Source organism: Notolepis coatsorum, assembly GCF_963971535.1.
Source record: "Notolepis coatsorum genome assembly, chromosome: 11".
NCBI lineage: Eukaryota > Metazoa > Chordata > Actinopteri > Aulopiformes > Paralepididae > Notolepis > Notolepis coatsorum.
The window spans coordinates 17812391-17837240 of record NC_140175.1 but is presented as its reverse complement, the minus strand read 5'-3'; positions in this window follow the sequence as shown (position 1 = coordinate 17837240).

Sequence of the window (24850 nt, the reverse complement as noted above, 5' to 3'; positions counted from 1 at the left end):
ATAATAATAATTATTATTATTAATAATAATAATAATAATAATAATAATACACTTCGTTTGTATAAAGTGCTTCACAACTGCAATGTAGACATAAAATAGACACAATAGGCATGAAATGAGCATACAATTGGCATAATTATAGACAGGCATAAAATGAGCAGATAATTGAGAATAAAACATCCCGAACAAATCGTAATACATTTCTGTCACTAAAATCTATTTAAAAAATAAATGTATAGATTTCTGTCATTAAAATGTATGAAGAAAGATTGTAATAGATTTCTGACAACATGAAAACCGCACTTTTGCCTTTCCACATTTATTGTTTATAATAGATTTCTGACATTCAATCTATCTATAAGACTACTGTATTAGCAGGTTTCTGACTAAATAAAAGCAATTCATAAAGTACAGATATAAAATAAGTATTAAATAGACGAGATCCATGGAAGGTTCTCAAGCTATCTCTCCATCGGACCTGAAAGCAGCACATTGGAGAAAATAAACAAATAGGTTTCCGGTGAAGATGGTCGTCAATAAAGTCAATTTGACTTACCGTGGTGAAGTGGTGGTGCCTTGTGTCTCATGCTGCAAATCAATGCCTGGCACTGTGATTACATTAAGGTACCCAGTGACCTGAAGATGACCTGACGGGTGCATGTGGCTATGCAGCAGACATAAGAGCCGTCAACTGCTCTCCCACACGGTACAACACATGGAGGCACAACGAGGTGGTGAGTATCAGCTTAATTACAGCCTACATAGTCTTGAGTCTTGAAGTTTAGAGCAGGTAATGTTAGGTAAACCTGCCTGATTTGCTTATAATGGATAGAGTGCAGCTCTCTGTTCCCTCAGGCCTACATCCCCACAGCACAGGTATGGCCGTTCCCTAATGCACATAACGTGTTGTTGCCCCCCCCCCCCCCTTACCCAAAGCTGTAAAGGAATGTGAATCACTACCCACTTTCAAAACCACTCTCAAAGAACACCTACGGGAGACTGCAATTTGAAACTGGCCCCTGTAAATGTCCTAACCCACAGTACAGTTTTGCTTGTACAGTTGTACAGTGTCCCCCCCCCCCACCCACCCCACCCACCCAACCACCTCCAATGTACAGTCCCCCCCCCCCCATCCCCCCAACCCCACCCCACCTACCCAACCTCCTCCAATGTACAGTTTCTATGTCAAATGTATATACTCTCTTTTCTGGACCCTTTTTGTATCACAAACAGTACTGTATTTGCAAATCTGGTATGTCATAAATGTATAGATGTAGCAGTACAGTCTATCTGTATGTCGTGTATGTCATATATGTTATGATGAATTGCCGCCTGGGAGAAATGCGAGGCCCTGTGCGAGATTTAAACGCGAGCACAGCCTAGCCATCGAGAAAGGCCGCCATAGGCGGACCTGGCTCCCAAGCGAAGACAGACCCACTGCACACAAGATGAGGTGGAAACCGAGTGTGTGTTAGAAAGAGAGAGATAGAGAGAGAGCATGTCTGTTTGTGTGTGTGTGTGTTAGAGAGAGAGCATGTGTGTTAGAAAGAGAGAGAAATATATAGAGAGAGAGCATGTCATTTTGTGTGTTAGAGAGAGATATAGAGCATGTCTGTGTGTGTTAGAAAGAGAGAGAGAGAGAGAGAGAGAGCATGTGTGTTTGTGTGTTAGAGAGAGAGAGCATGTCTGTGTGTGTGTGTGTGTGTTAGAGAGAGAGCATGTATGAGAGAGATAAGCAAGACAGCTAAGATGAGCCCCTAAAGGATATTCAACTTTGAATGGAAGAACAAAACAGAAGGAAAAGATAACTTCACAAAGGCAACATGAATATACATAGATCCAAAAGGACAAAGATCAACACTTAAATCCAAAGAGAAGAGCCGACATCAGCTAAATAGGCTAACTGCAAATAGAGTAGCCAGGTACTGACACCAGGTACACACCGTTAGCTACAACAGCTAGCCGGCCCGTTTGGCTCAATATAACGTTAGCTACGTTAGCTAGCCGGCCCGCTTTGGCTCAATATAACATTAGCTACAACAGCTAGCCGGCCCGTTTGGCTCAATATAACGTTAGCTACGTTAGCTAGCCGGCCCGCTTGGCACAATATAACATTAGCTACAACAGCACGGCGGGAATAGAATAGAGTGCATTAAAAACTCACCAAACGTCCAAGAGGATGGAGACAACCGCGTGGAGTTGACGAAGTTCATCTGCCGAACGACCGTCGTCTTCATCTTGGCATAACAATGCTGCACGCGCTCCCTCTAGGTTAGCTAACGCTAGTTAGCCTTTAGCTAAGCTAGCTACTAGCCGACATGGCTATCCCGACTGAACCACACGTTAGCACTCGATATTATAACGTAGCTAAAGCTAACTAGCTGTCCCTGCCTTTAGCTAAGCCGACATGGCTAGCCTGACTGAACTGTCTAACATGCAACAACTTTCATCTTCAGTCCATCTGCCGAACGACCGTCCTCTTCGTCTTGGCTGGCATAAGCATAACCTCCAATGCTGCACGCGCGAAATAGTCAAACGCAGCTGACGCATGCCGGCCGACTGTACACATGTAACCCCTCCCTTCGTTGAAACCAATAGTATGTCTGCTGCAGAGCCCCAGAGCTCCAATAGTGAGTATGTCTGCTGGAGAGCCGCAGAGCCAGGAACAAGTCAGACACATTCTACAAACGTGTCTAATGTGAAATATATAAGCATATAAGCAAAACTAGATTTTAGGTATGTGATGAAAAAGGGCCTCGCAAGAAGGGGGGCCTCCCAAAAAAAAAAAAAAAAAAAAAAAGTGCGAGGCCCCCCTTCCCGCGAGGCCCTGTGCGACCGCACTGCTCGCACACCCCCTGATACGGCCCTGAAAATGGGGGACCCTGATGTAAACAAGACGAAAGTCTTTCTCTGGTCTGCATCCCCTTAACAATTGTATGTATTGAGCTGTACTGTACTGTAACCCATTCTGTTAATAAAGTTTTCAATCAATCAATCAATCCCTTAACCCGTTCGAGGGATCAAGCTTCCATGAATAGGAGCCATTTCAAACATAGGGCTGTGGGAACATAGGGCTGTAGGAACATAGGGCTGTGGGAACATACAGGGCTGTGGGAACATATACATAGGGCTGTGAGAACATAAGGCTGTGGGAACATAGGGCTGTGGGAACATAGGTTATGTGGGAACATAGGTCTGTAGGAACATAGGGCTGTGGGAACATAGGGCTGTAGGAACACAGGACTGTGGGAACAGGGCTGTGGAAACTCATGGCTGTGGGAACATAGGGCTGTGGGAACTTACGGCTGTGGGAACATAGGGCTGTGGAAACTTACGGCTGTGTGAACATACAGTAGGGCTGTGGAAACATAGGGCTGAGGGAACATAGGGTTGAGGGAACATAGGGCTGTAGGAACATAGGGTTGTGGGAACGTATGGCTGTGGGAACATAGGGCTGTAGGAACATAGGGCTGTGGAAACTTACGGCTGTGTGAACATACAGTAGGGCTGTGGGAACATAGGGCTGAGGGAACATAGGTTTGAGGGAACATAGGGCTGTAGGAACATAGGGTTGTGGGAACTTATGGCTGTGGGAACATAGGGCTGGGGGAAATTAGGGCTGTGGGAACATAGGTTTGAGGGAACATAGGGCTGTATGAACATAGGGTTGTGGGAACTTACGGCTGTGGGAACATAGGGCTAGGGGAGCATAGGGCTGTGGGAACATAGACATCCACTCCCAATGGATAACCGCTGGATGCATTTGCAAGGTAATCTTCCACGTGTAGCCTACTACTCGAAAAATATCCTATAACAATAATAATAATAATTATTATTATAATAATGAAATGGCAATGTTTCTCATTGTTATTGCCAGCCAACATTACAAGTGTGTGTGTGTGTGTGTGTGTGTGTGCGTGCGTGCGTGTGTGTGTGTGTGTGTGTGTGTGTGTGTGTGTGTGTGTGTGTGTGTGTCACACTCATGTCTGTTTTGCAGTTGTTGACACAAAAAATCTGAATGTCTCCGAGGGGATTAATAAAGGAACACTTGACTCGAGAACAGACAACAGGGTGTCCTCTAAAGATAAGGCCGGCAGCAGTAAAACAGAGGAACCCATTGTTTTATTTTTCAAAAGCCACACAAGAAAAAAGCCCCTCAGACAGAACAGCTGTGTTAAGGACTAGGGGAAGAAAATCGCTGTGAAAGGAAAATCACTGCACGCTTGCGTAAAAAACATTGTACGTACAAGTCTCACGGGCCTTTCTCACCCAAAGCAGTCTAGCAGTGCGTCTGCAGTCGATTCATTTCCATTGTAGAGGAGCGTATGCAGCCATGAGGTACGCGCCAGGTACAGCATACGCTCCTCCTCTACGCTGGAAAGTCGCCATCCCGGCAACAGAGAGCTAGCTTGCATACGTCCCATGGGTATATGCATGAAATCCCTCATTATGAATTGAAAATGGGGGACCCTGATGTAAACAAGACGAAAGACTTTCTCTGGTCTGCATCCCCTTAACAATTGTGTATATTGAGCCGTACTGTAATGTACCCATTCTGCAATCTGTTAATACAGTTTTCAATCAATCAATCAATCAATCAATCAATCAATCAATCAATCAATCAATCAATCAATCAATCAATCAATCAATAACCACGGGTGTCAAGTCAGTGACATTGCCGGTCTATGAAGTGTTTCACGTTTTGGAATCCATACAGGATTTGTCACATTAGCTGCATTTACATGGACCCTAATATTTCACTGATAATCTTAATAATAGCCCGGTCAGAATAAACATGCATCATGTAACCACCTCAATCAGAAGAGACTGGCTTGATGGGAAATCAAGTGCAATCGGTACGAGAGGGGTTGGTGTAAACATACATTCCATTCAATAGGAAAATATGACGCATTACAGCTGTGTAAACACTTAAATTGATTGTTAAATTGATTGATTCGAACTGCGTATGTTCACCCCACAGGGGATGGGGGTTAAGCTCTGACGTAGATTTTCCTCTATGATCTCTGTTCACACTTCCCCCTCCTCCCTCCCTTCCTTCAGACGACACCTTTTGTCTCACCTCATCTATTGTCTTCCTCACCTCCTCGACCTGAACAGTCTTTGTTCCACACCCCTCCCCACAGCCCACACCCCTTCCCCACAGCCCCCACCCCTTCCCCACAACCCCCACCCCTCCCCACAGCCCCAGTTTCTAAAAGAGAATATTATATACTTAGAAACATAGCTAAGCGCTGCACGTGCCTCACAGGGAGGACTTTACTGTGACGCTTGCAATGCTGACATAGGCTATAGGTATGAGTAACGTTACAGAACCACACATAGTCCACACCACACAGGTGTCTGCATGCATGATGAAGACGCACATATTGAAATACACATGCTCAGATTAACCCCTCTGATCCAACACAAAAATTCACACACAACAGTCCTATTTACACATAAACACACAGATGAACCAATACCGAACAACAAGTCCACGACCAAACACATCGAGTCTAACATTATTATAGTAGGCAAATGCAACATTATCACACCAGTCAGCAGTGGCACCCTTGGTCAGTACTCAAAGAAGAGTGACGCACCCACACACAAGACAAGCGCAGCTGCGCATGTAGCCAACGCACAACAATCATATGATAGACATTTTATGATAATAAACAATAATGATAATAATACAGTTACTGTAATTAGGAAAAGTAGGTATTACCTTAACACAGAAGCGACCACAAATGCCTGGGATCAGCTGCCTGCGAGATGCGTCCTCACATGCTGTTTTAAAGTGCGCGCTAAAGCAGGGTAGATGATAGATAGATAGATAGATAGATAGATACTTTATTAATCCCCTTGGGGAAATTCAGGGTATCTCGCAGCTCACATAGTATACAGACATTGACCGTTCCCATACAGTTATTGCACGTTATGTCTGCATCATGAATAAAAAATAAGTACATGATAAAATTCAATTAAATCATACCCATCAATATTAAATATGAGCGTGATTAGATAAAAGCAGGTGTATAAAAAACAGGTGTAAAAACAGGTGTAAAAACAGGTAAAAACAGGTGTGTGTGGGTCAGAGGTCAGGTCCCCCGCACTATAATACGCTGTTGTACAGTCTGATGGCTGTGGGGACAAAGGACCTCCTGTGCCGCTCAGTCCGTGAGTGCAGGGAGATGAGCCGTCCGCTGCGACTGCTGCTCTGCCCCACCAGGGTGTGGTGGAGAGGGTGGTTGATATTGCCCATGATGGCCAGCAGCTTGCTCTGAGTGCGGCTCTCCACCACGGTCCCCAGTGGGTCCAGTCTCCTCCCTACCACTGAGCCAGCCTTCTTGACCAGCTTATCCAGCCGTCTGGTATCCCTGGCCGTGGTATTACCACCCCAACAGACAGCGGCGTAGAGGAGCACACTTGACACCACTGCCTGATAAAACATAAACAACATTTCCCCACACACATTAAAAGACCTGAGCCTCCTAAGGAAGAACAGCCTGCTCTGTCCTTTCTTGTAAAGCGCTTCCGCGTTAGCAGCCCAGGCCAGCTTATCGTCCAGGTGCACGCCTAAATATTTGTATGTCTGCACCGTCGCAATGTTGTTTCCTTGTATGCTGACTGGTTGCAGAGGTGGTTTCGACCTGCGGAAATCCAGTACCATCTCCTTGGTCTTTTTTGCGCTCAGGAGAAGGCCGTTCCGTTCGCTCCAGTCGCTGAAGGCTCCCACCTGGTCCCTGTACTCTCCCTCCTGTCCCTTCCTCACACACGCCACAATTGCTGTGTCGTCCGAGTATTTTTGGACGTGGCAAGACTCAGAGTTGTAGTTGAAGTCTGCCGTGTAGAGGGTGAACAGGAACGGAGCGAGAACAGTCCCCTGTGGAGCCCCAGTGCTGCTGACCACTGTCTCCGAGACACAGTTGCCCATTCTGACAAACTGTGGTCGGTCTGTCAGGTAATCTGTGATCCAGGAAGTGAAGGAGGGATCCACCCCCATCTTCTTGAGCTTGTCTTTAAGTATGGGAGGTTGAATAGTATTAAAAGCGCTCGAAAAATCAAAAAACATAATCCTCACATAACTCCCTGGCTCATCCAGGTAGGAGTAGGCCCGATGTAGCATGTAGAGGACCGCGTCGTCCACCCCGATGCTCTCCCGATACCCAAACTGCAGGGGGTCAAGGGCGTGTTCAGTCTGTGGCCTCAGATGGTGTAGAAGCAGCCTCTCCAGTGTCTTCATGATGTGTGACGTGAGGGCCACCGGTCTGTAGTCGTTGAGCTCGGCCGGGCGCCCAGCTTTGGGTACCGGCACAAGACATGATGTTTTCCACAGGACCGGCACCCTCATGTCCCGCAGGCTCATATTGAAGAGCTTCTGGAGCGGCTCAGCCAGTTGGTCTGCACAGAGCTTCAGCAGCCTCGAACACACGCCATCCGGGCCAGCCGCCTTTCCTGGACGCAGTTTCCTAAGTTCCGCCCTCACCTCATCTACTGTGAGGGACAAGGGGGGGGGGGGCTGGGTGACACAGGGGGGAGGGGGGGGGGGTGGCAGGTGACAGGGAGGGGTGACTAGGTCACTGGGGGGGGCTAGGTGACAGGGGGTGGGGCCAGGGTAGTTATTCCAGACTGCTTTTACAGTATTAAGATCTGCCCAATTCTCAAAATATGCATGTCACAGAAGTAGTCCCCGCAGCAGGTGTAACGTTGTTAGCTTCGCCAGCAGTCAATTTAAAATGGTCTGCGATTGAAGAAGTAGATGCTCCTACCGGCTCCTGCTCAGTCGAGTCGATTGGCTGCTTCGCCTTCTTTGTAAAACCAAAATTGGTTAGAAGGCTTACTTCTTTGATATTTCGTTTAACTTTCGACATTATCCTGAATACCTGTATTTTTTTTCTGGGTGAAGTTTGATTTGTGCCAGCAGGCAGCAGCGCCGCCACGCTACGAATAGTAAACACAAGAATAGCATGCATGTTGCCATCTATTACGAGTAGGGTATATCTGCAGGGCCGCAGCCCCATAGATTTATGCTATTGTCTATTACGGTGAATTAGTGCGCAAATCATGAATCATACATCAAAATAGCCAAATTTTACGCATTATACACGATGATGACGATACAGAAAATTACAGAAAAATTTGAAATGCATGGCAAAAATAGCATTTATTGTCAGTATTTTAGAGACCCCCCAAAAATTCACAAATCATGTTTTCAGGGGAGCTGATGTCTCATCTAGGGGATCCATGGCTCCCCTAGCTCCCCCATGGTTCGCACCCTGGACCCAGGCCTAGAACTGCACCCTGAGAGAGGGAACTGCACCCTGAGAGGGAGGTTCAAAGGGTCAAAGTGGGTATAAAACAGGAGGGAAGACTGTCAAGTTTTAAACTGTGGATACCAAACAGAGAAGGTAAAGACGACTTTGAACTGTTGAACAGTAATCCAGAACTAGTTTATTGCACTGTAAAAAAGATATATTTTTTTATCTATTCTATTCTACAATTGTATTGCACTGCAATATTGCACAATTTTACTCTGTCTATTTTATCTTACTCTTTTTATTATTGTCTATTTAAAACTGAATCAAACCATAAACAAGGTGGCCTGTTGGGATGTTAGATCCTAATGTAAAAAACGGTGATTTTATATGTCTGCACTTTATGCGCTCATAATATCATAATAATGATAATCTAGCGTTGATTTCAGGAAGATTGGATAATCAGGCGAAAAATTACAACGTGTTTAGTGTATTCCACTAAAGGGCTATTATTGCGTCTTTTCCTGGGATTACTAAGAATCACCAAAACTATACTCAAAACGGTATAAAACGGAAATGTACGGATGAAAAAACAATCTGTTTTGTGCATGTTGACTGGAAGCAACTCACTGACAATCGACGGCTGTATTAGACCCATAGCTATAATAATATAAGATATATTTTAAGCACTCTCAAATCTCGCAGTCTCCCCATTGATTAAAGCGATGGTGTTCTAGCGCCCCCTGGCTCATTAAGCGATGGCGCTGAATGAGTTAATGTATTGCGTAATTTCAACGTGGAATTAAGGAATATCAAAATAAAAGCACACATTGCCATGCAATCATGCATATTTATTATCAATACACATTTATAAAACAAAGCATATTTAGCCAAAATATGTTGCCAGAACATAAAAAGAATTTGAAAAAATCTTGATTTTATCTCTTTATTTCTTGCCAATGCGCCCCACTGTCACCTACCTTGTAGCTTGGTGTTAGCTAAAAGGATCGTTGAATGTCTTTATTGGAAGCTTGGCGTTAGCTAAAAGGATCGTTGAATGTCTTTATTTGAAGCTTGGCATTAGCTAAAATTACTGTTGAATGCCTCATTGGTCAGTCCGTGTAGTAAATGTCCAAATGTCCGAAGCTATTTTACGAAAGAAAAAAAGAAAATAAACGTTTAGTCTGTTTAGCGTTTTCTCTACGACTTGGACATTAATAACGTTACACCATGGTGGAAGGTTGCTGGTCCCTGGCTAGTGTAGCTTTACATTACAGGACAGAGCAAGCAAGGTTGAAAGGCTTGAGTTGTTTGAACAAATGTTGAAAGAGTTTCTGTTGTTCTTTCTTAATGAGCAGCAGAATATAGGTGGCAGGAGGGGCTAAGTAGGTATGATCTTTATGGGCATGTCAAAAAGGTAATGTTCTGATTACATGCTTGTGGGCATGTAAATGCTTGTTTCGCTTCCATGTAAACGGTTGATTTGAAACGTCCAACCTGACCAATTTCAGGGTTGAGGAAACCTTGTCCATGTATCTGCAGCTATTGTGTTAACAAACAGCTCACATGCACACCATGCATGCCTGTTTAATCTAATACTGCCAAGCTATTTTGCAATTAACGGTGTAGTCTGTACGATTTTCCAGTCATAGGGGCGCTCCAGTAGCACACCACATAGCGCGCTGAGTCGTGAAGTGGTCGCATGTGCCCCCCACTGGTCGGTCTAGGGAGGGTTGATAGATACTATCACATGTCCCCTCCGATACATGCAGAGTCAGCCAGCCAATTCTTTTCACCTGCCAGCGCGGACTCTCATTGGTGGGGTGTAACGTGTGGGAGGCTCACACTACCCTCACCATCTCCCTTCCTCGCTGTGCAGGCGCCCTGACCGACCTGTAGGAGTCACTGTTTACAACGACCAGATTACCACCCCACCGGCTTCCCTCCCGCTGACTCTGCCAATTGAGCCAGTATGACGGCCGGCCAAGCCGGAGGCAACGCTGACAGCCGGATTCGATACCAGTGTCTCTCGCGTTGGTGACGAGCGCTTAGTCCGCTGCGCCACCCATACCCGAATAAAGATAAAAAGAAAATAAAAAAAAATGTCCAGTCATTCAGAGTGAGGACCATGTGGACTCAATCGCACAATTACACAGAGTGAGCGTATCATTTAATGGTTGAGTCTACGTGGTCCTTGCCGCCAGCCTGACGCAGAATCAGAAAGGTCTTTATTGCCAAGTAGTTTACACAATACAATAAAAAGGTAGAATAAAATAAAATGGAATATAAACTAAATTAAAATAGAAGCACAATATAGAATATAATATAACATGGTGTGTAGACTCGACCATCAGATTTTGTGCTTATTCAACATAATTGTACCAGTAGCCTACCCTGTTTTATGTTGTGTATTTTTCTATTTCTTATTTTCTAATACTACTTGTAGTTATATTTGTGTGCACTTCTTTTATTTAGAATGTGTTTAGATTTGTTTGATTTGTATTCCTTGGTTTGCAGTGATTTTATATAGCACGTTTTTAAGGTGTTGTAAATTGTGGACGGTCCCTTGATTTCCCCCAGCTAATGGTGTTTCATCTGTCACAGGTGTGCTGATGACCTGCCCCTGTGTATATAAGCCCTCACCTCATGACAACAGAGTGTGTATATAAGCCCTCACCTCATGGCAACAGAGTGTGTATATAAGCCCTCACCTCATGGCAACAGAGTGTGTATATAAGGCCTCACCTCATGGCAACAGCAGCAGAGCAGTTGGATGGTGGTCCAGTACAGGAGGACACCTTACTGTCTTGTCGTTGATTCCTGTAGTAATCTGAATGTATGGTTTCTTGTGTATTTTGGTTTGTGTTCCTTCCTGTTGTTAGATTCCGATCAATCAGCCAGTATCACCTCTTCATCTGTTGGCTTGTGTTATCACCTCTCCATCCGTTGACTCTGCGTTGTGTTTATTTCTTTGACGTCTTCTCATACTGGCTGTACAATCTTTGTCATTCCCCTTTAATGCAATCCATAAACGTAATAATTCACACCGTCAGCGTAGTACCTTGCTTGAAAAACGTTGTTTATTACATAAACAAGAGCCTCAGACCAGATGTTATCAGATGGTATTGTCCTTGAAAAGTCTTTGGAAGAAAACTAAATTCATTATTCTAATGATCTCTCCTTTCACCCCGCTTGGTGATCGTCGCGGTCTAGCTGTCATCCAAAAGCCTCCATGGTTGTCGTGCCTTTGCGAGGGGGGGGGGGGAGCCGTTTCAAAGTCTCTGATCAACGTCCGCTCGCGTCAGCTTCGTGTCTCGATCTAAACTCATACGCGGAAGAACACTCACATTATAATAATCATCATCATCATTAATGACAGGCCCCGCCCCTCTCCTGGTTGTCATGTGACGTGCTGTCATGGTAACTGCTGTTCACCCCTTCACACACATTAAAACGTCTGTTTCATTAATGTCAAACTCCCTCTGACCATTCTGCCTGCTGCTGTTTCTTATCAGTTGTTATGTGCCGATGGCAACCTCGGCATGCCCTGAGCTCTATCTCAGTCTGCTGCTAAATACAGTGATTCTCTCTCACCGCCTCCACCACCATGCCCATCCACCTCTCTGACCTAGCACCGTTAGATGCTGTCATCTCCCCCCAATATATACATCCACTGTCTCTTTTTATAGTGTTTTTAGTTGTTTTAATTGGTTTTAAACATTGACTACTAAAATGAACACGACACTTCTGGATTAAGGGTGTAACGGTACACCAAAACCATGGTACGGTACTACGTACCTCGGTTTTTAAGTCAAGGTTCGGTACGGGTTTTTGATACAGTGGGGTAAGGTTTGGCTTTCCATGTTCCACTCAGGGGTGATGTAGTGTGCAGTAACCAATTGTACTTATAGGGCTGTCAATGAATATTCTATATTGAAATTAATAATTGACTTGTAAAAAAATATAATATATAATAATAATAATAATAATTATATTAGATTGTGAAGAAAAACAGCCCCCGGTGGGCGGTCGTAAGTGGTTAACATACCGTTGTATTCGTTCGGTACACAGCCGTTCGGTACGGTACGGTACACACTGAAACTGTTCGGTACGGATACGTGTACCTTTACACCCCTACTCTGGGTATAATGTATACCAAAACATTTTGAATTTGTATTCCTAGTGTCTGTTGTTTGCACACTCTTGCCCGGAGACCTATAAAATAACCTCCTATTTTAAAGTATATAGAATAGAGAGCTCCCTAAGCTCTTGGACTAAACCTAGGGTGGCGTAGTTCTCTGCCTTGCTACACATACACAGGTGAGTCTACTACACGGTCCTCATTCCAAACAATCAAAAATCACGTAACCCCACTTATTTCTCCGCTCACAGTTCTCTTGTATTTCATCAGTGTGTGTGTGTGTGTGTGATTATCATTATCAGTGTGTGTGTGTGTGTGTGTGTGTGTGTGTGTGTGTGTGTGTGTGTGTGTGTGTGTGTGTGTGTGTGTGTGTGTGTGTGTGTGATTATCATTATCAGTGTGTGTGTGTGTGTGTGTGTGTGTGTGTGTGTGTGTGTGTGTGTGTGTGTGTGTGTGTGTGTGTGTGTGTGTGTGTGTGTGTGTGTGTGTGTGTGTGTGTGTGTGTGTGTGTGTGTGTGTGTGTGTGTGTGTGTGTGTGCGTGTGTGTGTGTGATATACAAGCTAACCGTTTGGGGTTGTGTGAGCCGGCCATTTGCCAGCGCAGTAAGATAATTGCAACACATGTCGGAGACATTAACATCTGGAGCTCTCAGTTAATTTCCTGCCTTTGACCGTGTTATAAACTGAAGCGATGATGCTAAATCGGTGCGTGCGCCGTCTGTTGGCCGCTCGCCAGAGCTATACTGATGCAGGACATCCTCAATTGATTCAGAGAGCGGCCTTTGTCTCTGGGCTGGAGATGAGGTTGACTCAGAGTTTAAAGGAGAGGCATGATCCACTTCCCCTCTGGATATGATGTTTTATGATCAGAGACGAGGATATGATAAGGAGAGGGTGGGCAGACCCACCACCACCACCATCACCACCACTGTTCCCACTGGCAAATCGCCACAGGCTCACAATAAAGCAGAATGCCCATATTCTCCCTCATCACCTGGTAATGAATGAATGAATGAATGAATGAATGAAAACTTTATTAACAGATTGCAGAATGGGTACAGTACAGTACAGCTCAATACATACAATTGTTAAGGGGATGCAGACCAGAGAAAGACTTTCGTCTTGTTTACATCAGGGTCCCCCATTTTCAATTCATCGTAACATATATGACATACATGACATACAGATAGACAGTACTGCTACATCTATACATTTATGACATACCAGATTTGCAATCAATTACAGTACTGTATTTGTGATACAAAAAGAGTCCAGAAAGAAAAGAGTATATACATTAGGCGTGGAAACTGTACATTGGATTGGGTAGGTGGGGGTGGGGGGGGACTGTACATTGGAGGTGGTTGGGTGGGGGGGGGGGGGTTGGTTAGGAGTGGGGGTTGTGTTCGGACATTTACAGGGGCCAGAAGGTTCCCAGTTAGATTCCAGCTCCTCCTCCTCCCAGCATGTCGAAGTGTCCTTGAGCAAGACACTTAACCCCTAACTGCTTAACTTCACATTCAACACTGCAGTTAGTTGGGTCCCCAGCAGTGATATTTACAGTTCAGAAGTTACAGGCCAAAACTTAAAGTTTGTTGTTATAGCGCCACCTTCTGGCCGAATGGCACCAATGGCATCGAGTGTGAAGTCGATCGGACAAACGCTTTTCAAGATATACGAAGGACAGGACAAAAAGACGCGCAGACAGACAGATTCCTCCCTTCATAGTTAGATGCAACATTCAAACTTTCTTTCAACATTCACTCTTTCATCAGAATATACACAGTCTGTCACAGTCACTCAACATTATAAACTAGTTACACACAGTGTCTGTCTTTTTCTCTTGGTTTATATCTTCAACTGAACTATTTTAAGTGCACAGACTGGTATAAATAAGAGTAGGTTATTCATTGAAGCAGTATAACTGAAGAAAAGCTGCATTAAATAGTTTGTTTTGAATTATTTGTCACATTTAGGAGACAGCAAAGCTGCATTGTTACAGCGAGAACAAAATGCTATTATGTTTCCTGCAACGACTCAAATGATGTGGACATGGCAAAATATACAGGTTTAGTTTATTTTACATTTACATTTAGTCATTTAGCCAAAGCAACTTACAAGTTCTGTACAACAAGTCAGCAAGACGGGTACAACTCTGGCAGCTAAGGGTCAGTAAGATTGTTCGTCAAACAGTGTTGAACTTGAGTGATACAGTCTTGAGTGTACAGTAGTATAGACATATTAGCATAGTAGCTAGTAGTATAGACATGTTAGCATAGTAGGTAATAGTATAGACATATTAGCATAGTAGGTAGTATTATAGACATATTAGCATAGTAGGTAGTAGTATAGACATATTAGCATAGTAGCTACTAATAGACATAGTAACATAGTAGGTAGTAGTATAGACATGTTAGCATAGTAGGTAGTAGTATAGACATATTAGCATAGTAGGTAGTATAGACATGTTAGCATAGTAGCTAGTAGTATAGACATGTTAGCATATAGGTAGTAATAGACATAGTAACATAGTAGGTAGTAATAGACATAGTAACATAGTAGGTAGTAATAGACATAGTAACATAGTAGGTAGTAATAGACATAGTAACATAGTAGGTAGTAGTATAGACTATTAGCATAGTAGGTAGTCGTATAGGCAAGATATATTCCTTAGTAGCAAAGTGCATAATAGTAGAAGGTTAGTAGTTAGTAGTTTATGATAGACAGACTGTCCACACAGACTTTCCAGACATCAGTCATTGTTAACTTCAAATAAATAGGGCGGTCAGGTGGCGTAGCGTAGATTGCGTTCGTCACCAACGCCGGAGACGCTGGATTCGCCTGTTCGAATCCAGCTCCCGGCGTTGTCACCAGCTTGGCTGGCCGTTCACACTAATACAATTGGCAGTATTAGAGGGTGGGAAAGCTGGCGGGGTGGGTCCGGGTCGTTGTAAACAGCGACTCCTACAGTTCGGTCGGGGGGCGCCTGCTCAGCGAGGATAAGATCTAAGGGGGGTAGTGTGATCCTTCCACACGTTACACCCTCTCAGTGAGAATCAGCGCTGCCAGGTGAAAAGAAGCGGTTGATTGGCTGGACGTGTGTCGGAGGAAGCACGTGATAGCCTCCACTCTCCCAGACCGACTGTGGGGGGTAAGTGCGCAGCGACCAGGAAGGGAATTGGGAATTGGCATAACGACTAACATTGGGATGGGAGAAAATCGGAGGAAAAAAAGGAGGGGGAAAAAGATCAATACAAATAAAATTAAAAAAAACTTCAAATAAATACTCTATTACCTTCCGGCCTGATTGGAAATCCTTTGTGGTGAGTTCTCATTGGGAAGAGAGACAACCTTTACGTCTCCAGGCGGTGCCGCCGGCCGGTCTCCAGACGGGACTTTGCATTTGGACTATAATGGATTATTTGCAAAACGAACCCTCCCCACCATCCTAATCACAATGATATATAACATATTCGGCTGAAGAAGCTAAGTCTCTGGAGTGTTATAGATGCACTTTGGAGGGGCACTGGGACACTTTCAATTTCAATTTCTGCCAAGGCAGCGGATGGACCTAAAGCTGTCGGGGGGGGGGTAGATGGAAAGTCATTGCTAGCCTGTGAAAAAAAGACTGAGGGCACTGAAGAACTCAATCACGCCGCCGGTACTATCCTTTAGGGCCAGGCGGGTGAGAATGTGCTGCACAGGACAGGGGATATATACTGTACCGTATTGTACATATGTGTTGTATTTCTCAATCCGTGGTGAAGAATCGACGTGTGCCACAGTCGTAAAAGGCCCAGCGGTTTTGTCGTCGGTTTTGTTTTTGTCACACATTATTACCTTCCTCGGCTGTGTTTTTACTTCTGTTTAGTTTAGTTTGCCGGTGGAAAGGACTGTTTCCCCGTTGGATCTTTAACCTCCTCTCTTTTGTAGTTTGAGGCTGTGGGACTGAGCCACGGTGTAATGATACACATTAAAGAAAATACGGGGGTGGAAAGCAGCACGGTGTGATGTTACCGGCGGTACATCCGGCTGGCTTCACACAGGCTTCACAGACACCTAAACCAGACACGTACAGTCTTTGTATCGACACCTTGTATATCTCTACCCTGCCGTACCCGCTAAGCCACCAGCTGCTATTGTGAGACTCTTGCTGCTGAAGCCAGGCGACACTCTCTCAAGTTTCAAGTTTCAAGTTTCTTTAATAGTTGTCATACAGAAGTACAGAATACTTCTTACTGTTACGCTCCAGAGACTGTGCTAGACAAGATAGTATCAAATAACATAGTATAGCATGTAAAATAGAAGTACAAAAAGGTCACAGTGTTCAGTATAGACATATGTACAATGTTCGATGCAGAATAGAAGTAACTGAGTTACCATACAATATACAATATTCTATGCAATGTACTAATATACAATACTATATAAGCCAGACGACACTCTCTCATTAGTTTAAAGTAGCGGTGTGACAATTCACCGATTCCACCCGGTTGCACCTGGGAGGTAGAGCAGTCGTCTGGTAAATCCGGAGGTTCCCGGTTTGATTCCCGCTCCTCCCTGGCGCAGCGTGTCGAAGTGTCCTTGAGCAAGACACTTAACCCCTCTAAATGCTCCCGATGAGCCGGTCGGCACCTTCTGCCGTCGGTGTGTGAATGGGTAAAATGTGAGGAACAAATTGTAAAGCGCTTTGGATAAAAGCGGCCATAAAAAATGCACCATTTACTATGTGCCATTTACCAGCAAAAGTCTGTACAATTTCTGTGAGATGTATATATAGTCAGTGAAGGCAGATACAACACGCATGTATATTATTTTCATCTAATATGGTCTCTGCAGCTCCTTTCGTGTATCGTGTCTCTCTCTCTCTCTCTCTCTCTCTCTCTCTCTCTCTCTCTCTCTCTCTCTCTCTCTCTCTCTCTCTCTCTCTCTCTCTCTCTCGCTCTGTCTTCCTGTCACCTTCCAGTCCTGTGAGGAGCTGTTTCCATGCCAGGCGAGGGGGTAACGTCACTCAGCCTTAGCTGCCAGAGTTGTATACCCTTAATTCCTGCTGACTTGTTGTACAGAACGTGTAAGTCGCTTTGGATGAAAGCGACAGCTTAATGACGTCTAAATGTAAATGTATTCTGGCAGGATACTCTCAATGGTGTATGTGTATAAATGTTGTTTAGCATCTTGGGGGGGCCAATCCTGAACTTCCTCAGCCGTCTGAGGAGGAGGAAGACGAGCTGATGCAATTATCCACTAAACTGTCGATGCATGTCGAGTACAAAGTCAGGTCCTCCGAGATGTACAGTACACCAGAGTACTAGTGACTTTTCAAATGTAAATTCAATTGCTTCAAGGACAGAACTCACCCCAGTCCTCAACCAGCTATACATACTGTATGCTAATTACAACAGCTGTTTCAATTACACATTCACTGGTGGCACCGTTCGTGTTTCTACCCTAAACGATAGCGTTAGGAACTGGAGACTACTGTACGGTAAAATGGTAAATGGCGCATCAGTGTTTCCCACCGGATTTTGTGAGACTGTGGTGGTGGATGAACCTCTGCCCCTCTATATATATATATTTTAATAATTTATTTTTGTGTTCATTATAAAACTGTGGCGGGACCAAGGCCTGCCACAGTCTAGGTAATTAATGGGAAACACTGGTCCATTTTATATATCTCTTTTATCCAAAGCGCTTTATTTTATTCCTCACATTCACCCATTCACTCACACACTGACGGCGGAGGCGACCATGCAAGGTCGACGCGCCGCCCTGGAGGAGTCGGGAACCTTCCAATTACCAGACGACCGCTCTACAGTACCTCCTGATCCACTGTCGCACCAAGGTATCTGAGGTATCTGAAGCTGCCCACCCTCTCCTGCCCCCATCCATTCTGAGAGAGCTGTAGGTCCTCATCGGTTAGAATCACCTCCTTTGTCTTGCTGAGGGAGAGGTTGTGGTCCTCCTCCACCTTCTCCAGGTAAGCCCTCTCATCATTGGATGAGATCAGGCCCACCACTGACTGCCGTGTCGTCCGCAAACATAACACTGGTGTCGGAGCAACGCCCGGCCTCACAGTCATAATGTGTATTAGGGGCAGGGGCGTAGCTGGGGGGGGGGGTAGCTTAGGATGATTCCAAGGGCCCAGCACTGGGGGGGGGCCCAAAAAAAAAATGAACGCAATGCGACATCCTTTACTAGGCTCACCCACCAACAGTGCAGGTGCTGAACTGCTGATCCGAATGTATAGGTAAAAACCATATTATTATCAATAAAAAAATGGCCAAAAAAAATTCTGCTTGCGCGCTTACGCGCGCTCGCATTCACTGGGGGCCTACAAATACATTATTTCATGGGGCCCAGAATCTGGAGCTACACCCCTGATTAGGGGTATATGAGGTGGCTCAGAACGCTGTGTGTTCAGAGCGATGGTTGAGGAGGTCAGTTATACTAAAAGAAAGCACAGGATAAAAATAAGAAAATAATTGGCATAACCGGACCTGAGAGTATGGAAGGTGGGAAAGGTAAGAGGGGGCCAGGTTGTGAAGGGCTGTGTAGGTGAAGAGCAGCACTTTGAACCATATGCATTGTTTAACGGGAAGCCAGTGGAGGTTCTGGAGGACGGGAGCGATGGGATCTCTGGGTAAAGCAGGCGGGTGGCAGAGTTCTGAATGTATTGCAGTTTACTGAGACCATAGTTCCCCTCTTGGTGAGATTAAAAGGTGTCCACATCGGCGCCCTCGTGGCGCACCGCATAGTGCCTCGCACACCTACGCGGCCGTTCCGGGTTTGCCTCCCGCTCCCGGCGATGATTTGTCGCATGTCCTCCCCACATCTTCTCCCGTTCTCCCTCTCCTCTGTCGGTCTTGTATGGCCATAAAATGGAAGCTGTAAAAATGCTCAAATAAATCTTAAAAAAAAAGAAAAGGTATCCACGATGTACAGTAGCATGTCCCACAGAGTACAAAACAAACACACGCAAAAGAAAAACACATCAGCTACCTACAATTAGCTAGCTCACATTAAGCTATAATGCTAACTCAATAAACAAATGGGGGAAAAAGTGATCAATCAATTACAAATATACCTTTTGGAAACACATTATGTTAATATTACAGTTGACCACGGTTATAGCCAAGGAGCGTCTGCTCCGAAAGCGATCCCAGACGGGTGCTGACAGTGGGGGAAGGTGACACAAGAAGACTATGTAAATGTAAAATGTATCTTGATGCATCATTTAGTATCATTTAGAATCAGTGTCAGAGGGTGAGCTGCACACTGCTAGCTGTTTCCTTCCACGAGGAGAGTGGGCGGGGGCGATGTCAAGGTTTCTCTTAGACAGTTGTAAGGCTGAGAGGGAGAGACACACAGGAGTGAAGGCTCTGGTGAGATTCTCTCCTCTACCTGCAGGGGGCACCTGGGGTTCCAGAGGGGGGGAGGTCTTCCGCTACCTGCAGGGGCACCTGGGGTTCCAGAGGGGGGGAGGTCTTCCGCTACCTGCAGGGGCACCTGGGGTTCCAGAGGGGGGGAGGTCTTCCGCTACCTGCAGGGGGCACCTGGGGTTCCAGAGGGGGGGAGGTCTTCCGCTACCTGCAGGGGGCACCTGGGGTTCCAGAGGGGGGACGTCTTCCGCTACCTGCTGGGGCACCTGGGGTTCCAGAGGGGGGGAGGTCTTCCGCTACCTGCAGGGGGCACCTGGGGTTCCAGAGGGGGAGAGGTCTTCCGCTACCTGCAGGGGGCATCTGGGGTTCCAGAGGGGGGGAGGGCTTCTGCTACCTGCAGGGGGCACCCGGTGTTCCAGAGGGGGGGAGGTCTTCCGCTACCTGCAGGGGGCACCCAGGGTTCCAGAGGGGGGAGGTCTTCCGCTACCTGCAGGGGCACCTGTGGTTCCAGAGGTGGGGAGGTCTTCCGCTACCTGCAGGGGGCACCCGGGGTTCCAGAGGAGGGTAGGTCTTCCGCTACCTGCAGGGGGCACCTGGTTCCAGAGGCGGGGAGGTCTTCCGCTACCTGCAGGGGGCACCTGGGGTTCCAGAGGCGGGGAGGTCTTCCGCTACCTGCAGGGGGCACCTGGGGTTCCAGAGGCGGGGAGGTCTACCGCTACCTGCAGGGGGCACCTGGGGTTCCAGAGGCGGGGGAGGTCTTCCGCTACCTGCAGGGGGCACCCAGGGTTCCAGAGGGGGGGAGGTCTTCTGCTACCTGCAGGGGGCACCCAGGGTTCCAGAGGCGGGGAGGTCTTCCGCTACCTGCAGGGGCACCCAGGGTTCCAGAGGGGGGAGGTCTTCCGCTACCTGCAGGGGGCACCCGGGTGTTCCAGAGGGGGGGAGGTCTTCTGCTACCTGCAGGGGGCACCCAGGGTTCCAGAGGCGGGGAGGTCTTCCGCTACCTGCAGGGGCACCCAGGGTTCCAGAGGGGGGAGGTCTTCCGCTACCTGCAGGGGGCACCCGGGTGTTCCAGAGGGGGGGAGGTCTTCCGCTACCTGCAGGGGGCACCCAGGGTTCCAGAGGGGGGAGGTCTTCCGCTACCTGCAGGGGGCACCTGGGGTTCCAGAGGCGGGGAGGTCTTCCGCCACCTGCAGGGGGCACCCGGGGTTCCAGAGGCGGGGAGGTCTTCCGCCACCTGCAGGGGGCACCTGGGGTTCCAGAGGCGGGGAGGTCTTCCTCTACCTGCAGGGGGCACCCGGGGGTTCCAGAGGGGGGGAGGTATTCCGCTACATCTCCGCGCACAGCGTTTCATCAGCTCGCTGCAGCGGCTTGTACTCTCGCTCTATCAACTCCCTCTCTGCACCCTGGAAGCTCACACACACACACAGACACACACACACTCAAGCATGCACACACACACACTCAAGCATGCGCACACACACTCAAGTACAGCATGCACACACACACACTCAAGCACGCACACTCAAGCATGCAAACACACACACTGAAGCATGCACACACATATGCACAAATACACACACACTCAAGCACGAATACACACACACTCAAGCACACGCACACACACTCAAGCACACACACTCAAGCATGCACACACACATGCACAATTACACGCACACACACATAATTACACACGCACACACACGGGTACCAAAACAAAAACAACACTCAACACATCAGTGTAAATCAGCAGGGGGGGTGGGGGGGGGGGGGGGGGGCATAATATAGCTGTTTAGCATTCCACATCTGAAACGAGCTCTAATTGCAGATCTTCATCATGTAGCCAGGTAAGTGTGTCATGTACGCCCTCCATGGTTGCCCGTTCCCCAGGGTTATTATCGCACAACGGAAACAAAGTATTTCTGCTTTTCCTCTCGTTGTACATTTAGTCGGTTTGTATCACAGGAGACTGGCGGTATATATACGTTAAGACCTTAAGGACGTTTTTAATCGTTGCTGTTGGTGCAGTTGAGTGGAGACAGAATCAGGGACTCCAGACTCCTTTCTCCAAAAGGTATGAAATGGTGTCTGGATTCGTCTTTTCTTTGGCCCTGCTTTGGTAAAAGAAAGAACGAAAGAAAGAAACCTAATCTGACAGATTGTCAGAAGTGTTCACCGATTACACTCAAAAAGAACATTGGATCTTGCAAAGTGCAGAAAAGCGGCTTGAAGGGGGAAATATTTCAGTCCTTTTCAACAAAGGTTCAAATAAAGGCCTTCAATGTCCCCATTGCCTTTTAAGTTTTTTGCTGGAAAAATAAACACTCAGATAATGCATTCTAGCAGCCTCTATACGCCTCTGGTTCAGTCCTGTTCTCAGCGGGGCTGTTTCTGTGCCTGTAACGAGCGAGCGAGCCGCAGATCCTATATGATCCAGCAATAGCATATGAAACTCACCGTTAAAAATTGTGTCAGAAACATATGTCAGGTTCAAGTTGAGGTGGAAAAGAGATCATTTACAAGCGTTGTACGCAATTTTTTTTTCAAGATCTCTTCACACACACATGCACCTACAGCTCGATTGTGGCTATGATTCTTGTGGAAACGTGTCACGGCTGGACTGTAGAAAAGGAGCAATGCACCACCTGATCTCCATCCTACCAAAGTCAGCCCGGGTTACCCCACTTCTGCACTGGCATCCCATTGGTCGCTAACTTCCCACGCGCAAGTCCTCTACGCTCTGCAAAAAAAAGAAAAAAAATGCATACTGTCTTTTACTATTATGCACTTTGCTACTAAGGAATCTACCTTGCTTATGCTAATATATTCTACTACTATGCACTCAAGACTGTAGCACTCAAGTTCAACACTGTTTGACAAACAATCTTACTGAACCTTAGCTGCCAGAGTTGTACCCTTCCTTCTGACTTGAACTTGTAAGTCACTTTGGATAGAAGCGTCAGCTAAATTACTAAATGTAATTGCACATCATTTATCATTTCTCAGTGTTGGGACAACTCCATATTCTGTAAAAAAAAAACAATGCGAAACACAGGAAATGGCAATTTTCACAATATATGGTAAAGATTTTTATAGCGATTTTATCCAGAGCGCTTTACAGTTTTTTGTTTCTCACATCCACCCATCCACTCAGACTTTCACACACCGACGGCGGAGGCGACCATGCAAGGTGCCAACCTGCTCATCGGGAGCAATTAGGGATTAAGAGTCTTGTTCAACAACGCTGCCGGGAGGAGCAGGAATCGAACCGGGAACCTTCCGATCACTACCATCCTGAGCCACTGTCGCTGCTATATACTGTAGTTTAGGTTCCCTTTGAGTCTTTCTAACCAGCCTCTGAAGGAAAACGCTTGACCCCCATTCACTACACATTCAGGGGCCGTTTTCATTCCTCTGAGGCGTCCCGTCTCGAGGGATCATCTCCAGTCTTTCAGACATGTGGTTTCCTAATGGCGCTTCAGTCAACCTACAGTACAATTTGGCGCACGGAACGTCTTCCCCGCTCAGCACTTGCTCGTCTGATTTATGCGCACAGTGATTATAAGTTCATTACTTTATAAAACGATGAATTAAAGATTCAGCACAGTAGATTAAGCCGGCGCCAAATTGATTACGAGTTACATTTGAATACTGTATGTTACCAGCTCGTAGCAAATGAGGCATTAATGGGTTTGCCAATGTCTCACTGAAATCTCTTTCATCCTCTATCTCTCTGTGTCGCCCCCCCCTCTCTCTCCCTTTCTCTCTCTCTCTCTCTCTCTCTCTCTCTCTCTCCTCTCTCTCTCTCTCTCTCTCCTCTCTCTCTCTCTCTCTCTCTCTCTCTCTCTCCCTCTCTCTCTGCTCTTTCTCTCTCTCATGTCTCTCTCTCTGTCTCACTCTCTCTCTATCTATGTCTCTCACTCCCTCTCTCTCCCCCCCTCACTCCCTCTCTCTCGGTCTATCCCTCTCTCCCACTCTCTCTCTCTGTGTTTCTCTCTCTGTCTCTCTCCTACCTCCCCCCCTCTCTCTCTACTCTGTCCCCTCCCCCTCACTCCCTCTCTTCTGTATATCCCTCTCTCTCTCCCTCTCTTTGGTAATGTCTCATCCAGCTGGTTCACAGAGGGCCGATGTGATTCTGCCGTGGTTCTGGCCACTCTCAACGCTGGCGCGCTCCAGCGTGTGTCTAGCGCTCCGCTGCCCGCTCTGCCCCTCCGCGTGGAGGATCATCCAAGATGCATGAGGCCGCGGCGAAGCTCAGACGCAGCCGCTCGGATCAGATTACACCCTGGATCCCGCTGCCCAAACTCTCCCCAAAGTGTCTCTGCCCCGCGCACGGGATGAGAGAGAGAGCATGCAACCTTAGACAGGAAGTGAGAGAGAGAGAGAGAGAGAGAGAGAGAGGAGAGAGAGAGAGAGAGAGAGAGAGAAGAGAGAGATGAGAGAGAGAGAGAGAGAGAGAGAGAGTTTTTTTTCCCCTGACCCATTCAGGTCTGAGTTCGGCTCGGGAGTGATGGAGATTATTTTCCGTTTGAACGGCGTTCTGAACAAAGCCAAAGTGGAGAAAGAGAGATCTAATGACGTGTCCTAACCTTCCTCGGAGGAGGAGGGAGAGAGAGTATGTCTTCACTGCTCTGTGTTCCTTCTTTTAGCTTTTCTTTCTTCCTCTATGCTGTCTTTTAGCTTTCTCTATCTGATTCCTCCCGCAACATGACTACAAACTTACCTCACCACTTACCTGTTCACCTCTTACCTGTTCACCACTTACCTGTTCACCGGTTACCTGTTCACCAGTTACCTGTTCACCGTTTTACCTGTTCACCGTTACCTGTTCACCGTTTACCTGTCACCGTTACCTGTTCACCGTTTACCTGTTCACTGTTTACCTGTTTACCATTTACCTGTTCACACCGTTTACCTGTTCACCGTTTACTTGTTCACTCGTTTACCTGTTCACTGTTTACCTGTTCACTGTTTACCTGACTCAGTTCACTGTTTACCTGTTTCACCTCTTACCTGTTCACCGTTTACCTGTTCACGGACGCGTTACCTGTTCACCGTTTACCTGTTCACCGTTACCC